Source organism: Pinus tabuliformis, chromosome 5_2 (assembly GCF_031772625.1).
Source record: "Pinus tabuliformis cultivar Carrire ecotype Pingquan chromosome 5_2, CPIR1, whole genome shotgun sequence".
Taxonomy (NCBI): Eukaryota; Viridiplantae; Streptophyta; class Pinopsida; order Pinales; family Pinaceae; genus Pinus; species Pinus tabuliformis.
In genome coordinates this window covers 444,820,628-444,835,924 of record NC_142306.1, presented here as the reverse complement: position 1 = coordinate 444,835,924, position 15,297 = coordinate 444,820,628, and positions in this window count along the sequence as shown.

Here is a 15,297-nt window from a genome sequence, read left to right as displayed (position 1 = left end):
TCATCAACCCAGGCAAGTCCTCTTATTTCAAAAGTGTACACAATATGTGGATGCTATAAATTCAGAGAGTAATGCTTCCTAAATTGTAATATAGATATTTGACACAAGAGTAAATGGATGCATCTAATAAACTCAAATTGCAATGATTAAAGGAAATATGACATCTAGCTTCAAAAATCAATCCTCTGCTTAACTCAAATCCTATAGCAATTCAAATAACAACAACATCAACCAAGGGCAGAGTAACAATAACTCACCTCTTCTTAGTTGATTCAATCTAAACTATACTCAATCTCGATAAAGCAATCAAAATAACAACGATATCAATTCTGAGAGTCTAATAGCGATAATCAAACTCTTACAAATGATTAAATCAATGCGATGCACTATCTAAATAATTTACTCTGTAATAAACATAACTCGAATCAAATGACAGCGCTGTAAAACAGAACATACACTACTTCAATACAAGGAAGTGATAAACAATAAATAAAGTAAACTCTCAGAAATAGTAAATTATCAAACCAACCAAACTTTATGAGAATTAGAAATATAACACAAGAAAGCAGTTAAATCCACCAGAGGCCTAGCCCATAGCTGCCTGCGAACACCGTTAAACTAGTTTAGATAATGTGAGGGAACAACAACTTCAATTATATATTAATCATCGAACTTAAGTAGCATTACAATATAATCACATTCTCCAATAGCACAAGTCTGTATTTAAATTTACAACTTGAAAAATAATATAGATTCCTCCCCTTTCTTCCTACAGTCACTTTCTTTTATAATCAGAAAGGGATAAAGGGTAAATGGTAAATGCGATCCCTCGGGATCTCCCGGTCCTGAGGGATTCGCAACCGATTGCTAATTTCAGACACCTTTCCTATTTCGCACTGATCCCTCTTATTCACCCTCAACCTTGTCCGCAACCGACACATTCCTTCCTCTGTTTTTCAGATTTTGTTGTTCCAACGTCAGGGAACAACAATCGTTCCTTTCGCCGCTTTCCTACATAAATAAGGTTAAAAGTTAGCTAAATTGTAACCGGAAATAATTCATCTGTTTCTTACCATAATTCCTCAATAAACTAGTGCATTAAGATATGAAAACGATAAGAATCAAGGAAAAAGGTAATGAAATTAATAGTAAATACATACCCATTTCGTCACTCAACATACTCCCCTGCTTACCCTGTTTCATGTCCTCGTGAAAAGTAAGTAACTCTGATGGAGTGCAGTTAAAGAGTAGGCTGGAGAAGAAGCATCAAAAATTGGTCTAAAACCATGATGTTGAGCTAGAAGCACAAAGGCAGGCCCTTCCTTTCCTTAGGCAATTTAGGAGGATACCAAATGATGGTGCTACGAAACCGACACCCTAGCCAATAAGGTCCTTCTCTCAAAAATAAGGTTGCTATAGGTGACAAAATGGGCCGCAACTACTTTAAAATTTCTGTACTTAAATGGCTCCCTATCCTGCACACTACTAGTGGAGACCATCCACCTGAGCTTGGATGCAGCTAGAGAGCTTTCTTGAATAGATTGAAAATATGATACTCCATTCTGTACAATCTCCTTATGAATAGGCCCTAAAATTTTAATCACCCCTTCCCTTGTCATCAGACTCTTATGGTTGGCAAGTATTTGCAAAGGGTGCTTGGTTTCACTTCTTACCCAAAGATCCAATCCATGCTCTTGTCTTTGGAATGCGTTATGAGCCTTAAACCATTTAACTTGATTGACTGCAAACGAGATAAAGGCTTGGATTGAAAATCTCCCAAAAAAGGGTTAGGGTTCTTTTCCACCTTGTTCTCTAATAGAAAATTGTGTAGGTAAAATTCACAAAGCAACCTTTAAACCTTTACACCATGCTATTTTCAGCAATTTATAAGATCTTCAACTATTTTTAATTCAATTGGTTTTCCAGCTCTCATAGCTTTAATTTTCAACAGTAAGTATCATTCTTAAAAAAACAAGGCATAATTAGTAGCAGGAGACCTACATGCCAAGACATCTGTATATAATGAGCAGATGGTATCTGTGCGATCTATGACCCTATCTAGTTTTAGTTTTATTCTCTCTATTTTCTCTTCTGCTTTTCTGTATCTGTTGAAAGTCTTGCTCTCTGTTGCATTAATTTCCCGAAGTTGTCTCTGCAGCACTTGATATCTCTGTTGGGAACAGTTTCTTGTTCAAATTGTTCTAATGCAAGTCGATCTTGTGCTAATTCTTCCTGAAGATTTAGTATAATGGGGCCATTGTGTGTCATGACATCTTTAGCTTGTAAGCTTGTCAAAGTGCTTATGCTATGAGAAAGGATGTTTTCTGTTTGAATTTACTTATTATGGGAGGTCCAAACCTCCATCTGAGTAGCCATGCTATAAGAGGGCACATCCTATATCTAAGTAGCTACATCTACTAAAATTGCATGTTGTTCGTTTTGAATGATGACTGGTTGAGTGGGTATGGGCTCAGTTTGAGTCCCTGTAGCCCTCCCTTCATATGATTCTGTCTGTACAGTCGCGTTTACTGTCTCCGGGGTTTTGTCTGGAACCTTTCCCGTTGATATTTCTTTTATTTTTCTTCTGAGCCTTCTGACTATTTTGCGAAGCTTCTGCTATTCTTCCTTAGCTTTTTCAATTTGGCTCTATACTTTTTCGGAGGAGGGACTATTCTCCTAACAGTCTCGTCAATGGTTTATGCTTCTAAAGAGCCTGGTTTCTCACCCTGGCTCTGTTCTAATAACACCGTGTCTCCAGATTGGTTATCAGTTTCCCAAATTATTTCTGTCTCGGCTTCTTCTTCTTGGCCTATGTTTTCTGTGCTTAGGCCTACCTGGCTGGTTTCTACTGGAGGCGTGTCACCAAATTGGTTCTCTGCTTCCCGAATGGCCTCTGCATTTGTCTCTGGTTCACGGCTTGCATCTTTTGAGGGACATATAATTATGGTATGGCCAGGATTCTCAGGAGATTAGGTTGCTCCTAATTTAATATTGACCAGGCTTTTAGGCTGCATGTAAACATTCATGTTGGCTAGGACCTGGGCCAATTCGAAATCATGCAAAAACTCACCTTGGGGGCTCATATTTAGTGTTGAGGGAAGTCCCAATTCATTTCTCTGTTCATCTCCAGAATGCCTTGTTCCTACCTCATGGTCTGATTCAGGGTTATCCTGTCCTTCTAACTCTAGTTGCAGGTATTGTTCACTTAATGGGTGGGATAATTCTATAGGTTGACTAGTGCTACCTTGAGGATTTGCAGACGCTCCCTATTTTGACCTCAACCTTGTGGATCATCTGCACTTGATGTTGGTTGCTCACTGAAAGGGAAGTCCTCTTTCTTTTTGGCACAGGGTTAGGTGTTCGCGGGGTTATACCTCCTTCGAGGGCTATTATTAGATCATCCTAGGTTGATTGTTGCTGGGCAAGGTTATAGCTAACTATTAACCTGATCAAACAATGATGGCTCACTACAGTTTCTATATGTTGGGACTATCTTAGCCTCTCGACAGTGTCATGCAGTAAAAAATTCAACAATGCAGGTAAATTAACAAAGCACTTTTGTTTTAGAACTACTAAAAGTTTGAGTTGGCACGGCCTTACCACGTCCTTACGCCCATCACAAGTAATGTAGTTCTAGATGATTCGTGCTAGTTCTCCCCATGGTTCTCCAAGAGAAGATGGTCGAACACCTTTGCCCTTCTTAATCAGCTCTTGTCCTTCATCCCTGAAAGCCTCAATAGCATCATGCAGCTTCAACCGCTTACCAGCCCATACTGGTCCTTCTGTCGGTAACCCGAATACTTCTGCTATCACAGCGTCTGATACCGTGATTTGTCTGCCTCTTACCACTGATTGTCCATTCTGTAGATTTCGTAAGAATTTGATGGCAATTTCCTCGTTGGGTGGTTGAAATCTCATAAAGTATGCTGTCCATCCAGCTCGAGCTAAAATTTCGCTGGCTTTAGAGACAGCCAGTATTAACGGTTCTCGGTGCACTTTTCTTCCTCCCATGATTCTTGAATTCTACAAACAATTAGTGTAGCAGAGATTGCACAACAACGAACAAAGCCGAGTGATGGAACATAAAATGGTTGTAATGGTTCTATCAGGTGATACTTTATAAGCATAAATACCATTATTGAGGAATGTTATAATGCCACATGCTCTATGATCATGGAATGTCATATCATTCTGCAAAATCCAATGAAAATATGAAAGTGCATGCATAAGTACACTGGAGGTCACTGCCCCCCTTCGAAATAATAGGTCGCCTACGACCAAATGAATGAAAATATAACGCACTGGTGGCAAAGTACAGGGGTGATGGATTGGCAAGGTACGCATATTAATGAAAGGATCATAAAGGATATTGGAGTGGTGAAATCAAGGCATGTACCGAGAATTATGAATAAGTGATAGGCTACCGTGATGTGATATGATAAAGAAAAAGCGACAGCATACATAGGAAATAATACTTTACTGTCGTTATTCCACTTAAACTGTTGTGATTGATAAAAAATTTACTCATGCATAAAGGTTCAAGGTATGTTAGGAACATAATCTCTCCGAAGAAAAGATAAAAACATAAGAAGAGGGTATTATAATAATTATTGATGTAAAATAAAGCTTCAATACCATTAGTAGAGCTTCTGTTGCCTGCAGGCGTCCATAGCCTCGACAGAGTTGCTTTCTAACCCTTGGGAACCATGGTCCTCTATGTGTAATTGGGGAAGTACCTTATGATGTCCATAGTAGAGACCAATGTGCTAGCATGGTAACCAAGTGAACACATTTCCATTCACTGGGAAGTAGCAAAAGTGGTCAGGTTGGCTCGTGATGAGACCTCTTGTTTCCAAGGACTTTGTTTGTTTATGCATCCATTGGATCATATCCCTGGTGTGGTGGCCATAGTGGGAATGCCACTTCACTCCTTCCTTATGATCATGGTAGGTTGACTTGTGATGAGACCCCCTATCCTCCATCTGTGGAAAAAATCATAAAACTGTTAGTATATATATATATATATTGTTAGGTCCCTATAATACTAGTGATTACCCCATTACTTTTGTCATTGTATCCCTTATTGTCATTGTTGTGGCCCTACTATCCCCATATTGTTATTATTGTGCACCCCAGAAGCCCACTAGTGTTATTTATGTGGCCTTATATTATTATGGTTAGGTCAGCTTGGATTATATTGTGACCCCTTAGACTCCTATATATATATATATATATATATATATATATATATAGATATATTAGGCCCCCCATTTTATACATAGAGGGTGGCTCAGCACTCTTTAAGAGTAGGGATGGCAAAAGAAGTTTAAACATATCAATAGAAAGAAATATACCCATAATCTTATTGATAATACATAGAGAGAGTTATACGGGAAAAGGGGAACCAGCATGGTACAGATAATCAATCAATTTGGTTTATAGTGGAAATGAGGATAGTGAAGTCATATAGATAATTTTGTCCTTTTCTTTTTCATTCATCACAAAGCAATCTTGTTAAAGATGATAGTATTCAAGATATTTGCTTGTTCCACTAGACTCCATACTTGTTTTCCTTAAATATGTATTGTACTTTTCATACCATTACGAGGATCATAAAGAGTGAACTGGGATGGTCTAGGGATGATTATGCAATGAAGAGAAAAAGGATGTTCAAAAATATTCACAAAGTGTTGTTCCTTGAAGGGAATAGCAAAAGAAAAACCCACACAAAAAGTGTTGTTCCTTATAGGGAACAACAGTTGTTCCTTGTAAGGAACAGCAAAGAAAAATCGCAAAAAATGTGTTGTTGCTTATAGGGAATAACAAAGAAAAAAGTCACAAAACGATGTTGTTCCCTATAGGGAATAACAAAGGGAATACATACGAAAATTGTTGTTCCCTATAGGGAACAACAATTGTTCCCTTTAGGGAACAACAGTTGTTCCCTTTAGGGAATGGCAGTTGTTCCCTGTAGGGAACAGCAAGGGAAATACACACTAAAATTGTTGTTCCCTGTAGGGGAAATCAAAGCAAACTGCATGCAAAAAAATTGTTGTTCCTTAGAGGGAAGAGAAGTTGTTCCCTTTAGGGAACAACAGTTGTTCCTTTTAGGGAACAACAGTTGTTCCCTGTAGGGAACAACAGTTGTTCCCTGTAGGGAACAACAGTTGTTCCCTGTAGGGAACAACAAGCAAAATACACACAAAAATTGTTGTTCCCTGTAGGGAACAACAAAAAAATGCATGCCAAAATTGTTGTTCCTTAGAGGGAACAACAATTGTTCCCTATAAGGAACAACAAAGAAAAATTCACACGAAAATTGTTGTTCCCTGTAGGGAATAGCAAAGCAAAATACACATGAAAATTGTTGTTCCCTGTAGGGAACAACAAAGGAAAATACACACAAAAGAGTGTTGTTCCCTATAGGGAACAGCAGTTGTTCCCTGTAGGGAACAACAAAGGAAAAATAGAGAAAAAAACTAATATACAATCTACTATCCAAGCAAATCCAATCAAATAGAAAGAAAACAGAAAGACAAATTTATGTACAGGTTTCAAGAAAATAAATTCTTCACTGGACTGGTGTTGTGGAAGGGTTGCCCTCCTCAGCAAGAATTTGTATTGTGGAATCTTCCCGTAACTGTTGGCAAAAGGATTCCCTTGTAAGCAGTTTGTGATAGAGACGTACTTGATATCCATTCGCTTTAAAATAGTAGCAAGACCCATCAATGGTGGCTAATGTAAGGGTGCCATTATCGTGCACCTCTTGTATCTCGTAGGGGCCTAACCATATAGTCTGAAGTTTTCTTGAGAAATCCTGGAACCTAAAATCATACAAAAGTGCCCAATCACCTTCATGGAAAGTCTTTTTCTTGATGAGGGCATCATGCCATTTTGCTCTTTGTTGTTGGATCAATGCAGTATGCTGAAGAGCTGATAGCCATATTTCATCCAATTCATTGATTTGATGTAATCTGTTAATCTGTGCGTTATTCAAGTCCAGGCCTACTTCTTGAGCTATCCTCAATGTCTAAATTTCAAATTCTATTGGGAAGATAGGTTCTTTGCCAAACACTAGCTGACATGGGGAGTATCCTGTGGTATTCCTGCATGTCATGCGATATTCACACAGGGCTCTGGCAATCGGGTAGCCTAGTCACGTCTACGTGAGGCGACTGTCTTTATTATTATAGCCTCGATTACTTTGTTGGTACTTTCTACCTGGCCGTTTGCCTGCGGGTGGTATGGAGATGTGATTCTATGCATAATATGATGTTTTTTCAATGTAGCAGCAATATTATGGCCTACAAATTGTGGCCCTCCATCTATGATTATTTCTCTAGGCAAGCCATACCGCATGAAAATTTGGAAAAAAAGTGGATTACTGAATCCTTCGTTGCCCTTGGTAATGCTTCTGTCTCCACCCATTTAGTCACATATTTTATTGCAATCAGTATATATGTCTTTTGATTAGATGATGGGTTTATTGGGCCAATGAAATCTAACGCCCATTATTCAAAAGGTTTAATGACTAACTGTGGATGTAGGGGCATCTCATCAGACTGGCCAGGGCGACCCATTCTTTGGCAGCTATTGCATGCCTGGACAAACTTCTTGGCGTCCTTAAAAATGATGGGCCAATAATATCCCATCTGTAAGACTTTATGCCCAGTCTTGCGGTCTACAAAATGTCCACCGCAAGGCCTATCGCGGCAAGCTTTTAAGATGTCGAAGATTTTGTCTTCCCTGACACACCTTCATATATGCATATCGGCTCCTTTGTGAAAGAGGTATCCTTTGATCCAGGAGAACTGACTGCTACATTATACTATTAGTTTTCTTTCACTGGGCGTCAGGTGCTTGGGTAATTTTCCCACTGCTAGGTAGTTCGCGACATCTGTGTACCATGGTGTTTTCATGGTTACAACAAATAGGTGCTCATCAGGGAACTGGTCTTCTACTATTACCGAGTCGTCTGTCTTTAGCACACGTGAGAGGAAGTCTGCCACCAGATTTTCCTTTCCTGGTCAATCCTTGATTGTTATGTCGAATTCTTGCAAAAGGATTAACCATCGTGTCACACTTCCATTCTTAACAATTTTATTAGCGAAATATTTAATAGTAGAGTGATCATTATACAAAACCACAGGGTATCTTGTTATATACTGTCTGAATTTGTTAATAGCATAGATTACAGCTAGAAATTCTTTCTCGGTCACGGTGTAATTCAACTCAACAGGAGTTAAATTTTTGCTAATGTAAAATATCGCATAAGGTTTCGTATCTTCCTCCTGGCCGAGAACTGCTCCAATGGCTATATTTGATGCATCAAATAAAATCTGAAATGGCAAATCCCAATTCAGGCCCCATAATACTGGGGCTGTTGATACTAGTCGTTTTAACTCTTCAAAGGCAATGTCACATTTGTTAGTCCATAAAAAATTGATATTTCCTCTTAAAGCATATAATGGTGCAACCATTTGGTAGAAATTTTTTATTAATCTTCTATAATATCTAGAAAACCCCAAAAAACTACGTACCTCAGTTTGTGTGCAAGGGGTAGGTATTAAGAGGATTATCTGAATTTTTGTTGGATCTACCTGAATTCCAGCTGCTAAGATGTAGTGACCTAGGATGAGGCCCTCAGTCATCATCATGTGGCATTTCTCATGGCTTAAGCAGAGCCTGGTAGCAATGAATCTTTACAGGACTTTCTCCAACATCTATAATGTCGACTCGAAGTCATCTCCATAAGGTGTAAAATCGTCCATGTACACCTCGAGTCCCTCATTTATCAAGTCTGAAAAAATGTTGAGTATGGCTCTCTAGAATGTGGTAGGTGCATTTCACAGTCCGAAAGGTAATAACCTGTACGAAAACATCCCCTAGGGGCAGGTGAAGGTAGTCTTATCCTAGTCTTCAGGGGCAATTTGGATTTGGTTGTAGCTGCTAAAGCCGTCTAGAAAAGAGAATATTTTTTCCTACCAATGTGTCTAAAACCTAATCGATGAATGGGAGGGGAAAATGATCTTTTTGGGTTGCTTCATTAAGCTCTCTATAATCGACACATATACGCCACTTCCCATTCTTTTTAGGAGCCACAACTAATGGAGAAACCCATTTGCTATTAGATATAGGATAGATGAAATTTACATCTAACAGTTTTTATAGTTCATCTTTAACATCTTTAGGGTGAGAGTTTAACCTTCGTTGAGGTTGTCGAATGGGCCTTGCATCTTTCTCGATATAGATGTGGTGCATGCATAATTGGGGGTCAATCCCTTTCATATCTAGGTAATCCCAAGCAAAAGCCTCTTTATATTTTCTAAGAAGTTGAACAAGCCTCTGCTGCTAGTCATCAGTCAGGTTTTTGTTAATGTTTAGGACTTTCCCTAGCTCAATTTCAATGGGTTTACTGTTATAAATAGTTGTTGTTGGTATTGTTTGGTCATTGATATCTTTTAAGGGATCTTCTTCAATTTCGTTATCCAAGCTCTTAGATCATGTGACATTTTAGATTAGATACGACATCTAGGTGGTTAATGTAAGTGTTAATAATGTCATCTTCTGTTTGATTCTTAAATTAAAGAGCATCTGCTACAGTTAGCGGTGATCAAATGTTTCATTTAAATATGTTACAGGTTGTTTTCTAGTTTTCATTATTGTTAGGCTTGGCTGAGCTGGAGGATATAAATCTAGATTATTCACGTTACTTCCTCTTGCTATATTCATACTGCCTGTTCGACAGCTTATATAAGCATCTGCAGTCGCTAGCCAAGGTCTTCCTAGAATTAGGGGATGTCCATCTAGCCAGTTTCTAGGATTAATAATCAAGAAATCTGTTGGGTATTCCCAAGAATCTACAGACACCATTACATCTTGTAATGTCCCTTCTAGTTTGACAACCGATCAGTCAGCAAGTTCCAACAAGGTCGTAGTTGGATCTAAGGCCGTAATGCCAAGTTTTTGATAGGTTGTTGTTGTGAGAATGCTCCTAGATCAACTAATGCATTGGGAAAGGAACATCCATTTATTTGTAATGTGACTATAGGGTTTCCTAGGTCCTCATATTTCACCAATGTTTCTCTGCCTGATAATAAATCAGACAAAGTTCCGACTACGTGGACAGTTGGTGTTGTTTTTATTTTCCTCTTAGGCTTTTTAGTACACAATTCCTTAATAGTTTTTGCATAAATTGGAATGTCTTGAATAGCCTAGAGGAGGGGTATTTTTACACAAAGATTTTTTAATTCTCCCAGAAGATCGAAATCAGGATATTCTATTGGGCGAGGTATAATCAACCTTTATGGGAATGGTGGAGAAGAGGTAATAGTTTGATCGTGGCTCTTCTGTTTAACCGTATTCTCCGTTTGGGGTGTTTGTTCTATAGGTAACGGTTCTTCTAATTGTATATTTTTATCCCCCTCTGACTCAATTATCCGTCCAGACCTCAATTTGAGTTCATTACACTCTCTCAACTCAGTTTCCGGCTCCAACCCTTCAATAATTTGTACCGATTGGACTGGTCTATTGTTGGGATTCAGGTTGGGATGGGTTGGGAGTTGTGGTCGTAGATTGGGTTGAGGGTTCTGCTGCAACTTGTAAGGCAATGGTAGTGTAGGTTGAGGCAGGGGGATTGTTCCAGTTGGTTGGTTTGTAGGTCTTTTCCATCTTTACTGCCAGTTCTGGTTTTGTGAAGTGGAGGGTGACCATTGGGATGGATATGTATTGTTCTGCCAGAATGGTGGAAAGTAAGAGGAATTTGGCCAACTATTGTTCTGATTTGATTGATTGGACCAAGGTGGAATAAAGAAGGGTTGTTGTGACCAATTAGGAAAAGGTGGCTAGTTCTTCCATGTAGCTCTTGTGTATTGTTGAGAATTATATTGTGAGGGTTGAAAAATGAAGATGGGTCATTAGGCATACCTGTTTGTCGTGTTTGCCATTGGCGACGCTGATTTAACAGGTATACTGGTTCCATTTCTTCCTCTGCCTCTTTGAAGACTACTTTTAACCCCGAGAGCGATGGGCACTTTTTTGTGGCATGATCTTTAGTGCATATGGCACATGTCTGTACCATATCCAGTGGGCATTCTTTATGACTATGCTTCTTCCTGCATCGAGGGTAAAAGATCACCAAGTTCTATTCTACTTTGGCCTGCTTCTGCTTAGCTTGCATAATGTCTAATTGTGTTGTCAAAGTTCCCAAGATATCCGTTTTGAAATCTTCTAGCAAGTTGCCGATTTCTTCACGAGAAATGCTTCTGCCAGAGATTTTGTTGTCCCTGGTGGTCATATCGCGTTCTGCTGGGTTCAATCTCACACTGCCTCTTGAGCACCTGATACATAAATTAATAATGTTAGCATAGTCTTCTTGATATATATCGCCTTTACCCATAATATTTAATGTCTCTATCCATTGGTCTTTCATCCCCTTAATCAGTGTAGTTTTTAGCACATTATCAGGCAAAGTTGCGTAGGGAGACCTTTGAAGGTTATATTGAAAATGCTCCACATACTCTTCCAATGTTTCACTAGGTCTTGCTACAATTTGGAATTTTTTGTCTTTTAGTTCCCTAGATCTGCAATAATCCTAATATTTTTTAAGGAAAGAAATTTTCATTTGATCCCAATCATTTATGGTGCCCCCACCTAGTCCCATAAACCAATGCAGGGCTGCTCCCTTTAACGTAGAGGGAAACAACTTTAGTTTCTGGGGATCGGTGGTGTAATCATAACCCTGACATAATACATCAAATTCAAACAGAAATGCATCTGGATCTTCTGATGTGAGTCCATGAAAGGTGGGAATATTTTGTAGAGGGATAGCTTTCATGGGTGTGTTAATAGTTGTGTCAACAAAAGGATACTGTAATGTAGAGGTCTGGGGTGCTTGTGGATTATTGGCCATTTGATCAAAGATATGCCAGTACCCTTCCAGGATCTCTGGAGCTAGAGAGTTATCCCTAGGATGTCTAGAAGGGGTGGGAATGATCTTAACAACACTCCCTTGATCTAGGACATTGGGTTTCCTTTGCTCAATTACTACCTGAGGGGATCTTGGTTCCTCTGTTTCCCCTGTTTCTCCTCCTCCTTCACGAATATTGCAAGAGTTCCCTTCTTGTGAGGGAATTGGGCGCGAATTTTCAATATCTTGAAAACTCTGCTCAGTCCCTTCCATTTTACTGTGGACCTCAGCGTAGGCTATAGATGGTGAGCCTATGGCCCGAAGGGAGACAGTAGGTTGTCTAGAAGAAATGATTCAGGGACCTATTGATGGCTAAGATTCAGATTTTTTTAAGATGTCGTCGATGAAAGTTGATCGTCCAAGGGTCACTGGTCCCTTAGATTTTTCAGGTTTGGGATGTAGAATTAGACTGTTTTCTGTTTTTTTCTTCTTAGTCATTCATGCAAAAAAATTCAAATGTTTATTTCTACCTTAAGTTCCTAGCAATTCTACTGGAAAGCGGGCAGGGGAGCAGGCATTTTACTTGCTCCGTACGTAGGTTCTTACCTTCCATTTTTAATACCTAGTTCTCTCTCAACAGACAAGAAACAAACACCTACTTCACTTTTCTATAATTGTTCTGAAAAGCAAGCGGAAGAGCAAGCACTTTACTTGCTCGTTACGTAGTTTCTTACCTTCCATTTTCAATACCCAATTCTTCCTCAATAGCAATTATCAGATATACATCAATCTTTGTAAAATGGTTACACTCTCCCCGGCAACAATGCCAAAATGTTGTTTGATAAAAGGTGCCTTTTAAAACTCCTAATTATCCCACATTAATCATCAACCCGAGCAAGTCCTCTTATTTCAAGAGTGTACACAATATGTGGATGCTATAAATTTAGAGAGTAATTTTTAGGGCCCTATACTACTAGTGTAACCCCTTATTGTTATTAGTACAACCCACTTATTATATTGACGTACCCATGTAGAAGCCCACTATTGTTATTATTGTGCCCTTACATTATTATTGCTATGTCGGCTCTGATTTTGTTATGACCCCTTAGACTCTTATATATAGAAAGGAGGTATTTTCATTTGTATCATCAAAGAATTGTTCATTTATGTAATGTAAAGGAGGTTTCCCCCTCGAATAGGCTGAATTCTAAGGCGTTGATCTATCTTTTCTATCTTTTTCTTGAGCTGGTTTCATAACATTTGGTATTAGAGCTTTGGATTCTAGGGTGTCGCTGCTCCAAACAGGTCATCGTGGCATTTTCGCTATAACTTTTTTTCTGTGATGTTTCAGAAGCTTAAAAACAAACCCATTTGAGAAGAAATCCCGCTGAATCTCAGGTCCAAATTTCAGATCTTTTCACAGTATATTTTCGGAGATATGATCTGAGGAAGTTGGTCATTTTGAAGACTCCTGAATTAAATTCTAAACAGGTGACCTGGAAAAAATCTTCATAACTTTCTCTCTGAGCATCGGATTGAAATTTTGTAAGAAGGTACAAAAATAGGATGGACTGTAGTTTCTTGTATATATTTTTCAGTGCCAAAGGTCGAAACAGTGACACGTGGCACTTCATACAAGTTCGCTCTTTTGGAAAGGTCTATAATCAGGTCATCTTGGGATATTGTGCATAACTCTTTCTTGGAGATTCCAATTTGGATCAGACTAGTGGCATTGGAAAGAGGACACAGAGGGCTACTATAGGTCACAATTTCAGAACTTAAAGATCCGAAATTACAGAGTTACAATCGTTTCAAGATTGAGCTCCTAAAATCAAGAAAAAGCAAGATGAGGAAGTTTGATGGCAAGGATCCAGTAAATTGGATACTTCAGATGGAGCAATATTTTGATCTACATGGTGTACCACTGTTACAAAGGGTATGTATTGCATCTTCATATTTAGAACCAGATCAATTTTTATGGTATGAAGGGTTTTGTTCTCATAAACAACTTGTTACGTGGTCAATTTTCACAGAGGAAATGATAGCACATTATGGGGATACAAAGAGCAACACCTTCTTTAGAGCAACACCACAATAGTTGGAAAGAGTAAAAGGGCTTTGTGACATAGTGGAAAGCAAAATTATGGAAACTAGGAAGCATACCCCTCACAACTGTAAAGATGGAAGTGTTGTTTCTCCTAGCCTTCCACAACCTACAAGGGTTACACCACAACAGTTGGAAGAAAAAAGAGAAAAAGGGCTTTGTTACAATTGTGATAGCAAATGCACTAAAGGTCATAAGTGTGTTGAGAGGAAATTATTTTACATAGAATATGAAGAGGAGGAAGAAAAGGATCAAGAAACATCAAAAGAAGAAGATATACGCCAGGACCCCACCCCAGAGAAAGAAGAAATGAATCAGACCATATCTTGTAAAGCATTGACAAGAATTAGCACTCCTCAAACTCTCAAGATAGAAGGACATATCAAGAAGAAAAAGGTGTAAGAAGTAAAAGATCACATCGAGAAAGAAGAAATGAATCCAACCATATCTTGTAATTCATTGGTCGAAATTACCACTCCTCAAACTATCAAGATAGAAGGACATATCAAGAAGAAAAATGTTCAAGAAGTGAAAGATCACATCGAGCATCAAGAAATGAATCCGACTATATCTTGTAAAGGATTGGAAGAAATTACCACTCCTCAAACTCTAGACATAGAAGGACATATCAAGAAGAAAAAGGTTCAAGCAGTGAAAGATCACATCAAGCATCAACAAAAAGTTCTCCAACTTTTAAAGGATAACGTCACTTTGGTGCAAAATCAAACGAAACAACAGGTAGATCAACATCATAGTGAAAAATGTTTTGATGTAGGTGATTGGGTATTTTTACTGCTACATCTCAAGCAAGCTATTTATGAGAAGGAAATGTTGGCAATACTACATGCACTTAAAAAATGGCGACCTTACCGAATGGGAAGACTATTCAAGGATGAGGATGTGGAAGCATTGTTTTGTGCTATTTCTATTATCCAACCAGATTGGATAAACGAAGCAAGGGATGAATGGAAGAAGGACGAAGCAGTATGGCCACTTATTCAAAATTTGCAAAAGATCCCAATTCAAACAATATTGCTAGAAATTGAAGAGGAAGTAAAAACAATATTGGAACCTAGAGCAGTCACAGAAACCAAAACCCGAAAGCTACGAAATCGATCAATTTCAGAGTATCTCATCAAGTGGAAGAACTTACCCGCTGAAGATTCCACATGGGAGGACAAGAATTTTATACAGAAGCATCAAGAACTACTTAAGCGTTGAGGACAATGCTTCTTGAAGGAGAGGGGCATGTTAGGGCTCTATACTACTAGTGTAACCCTTTATT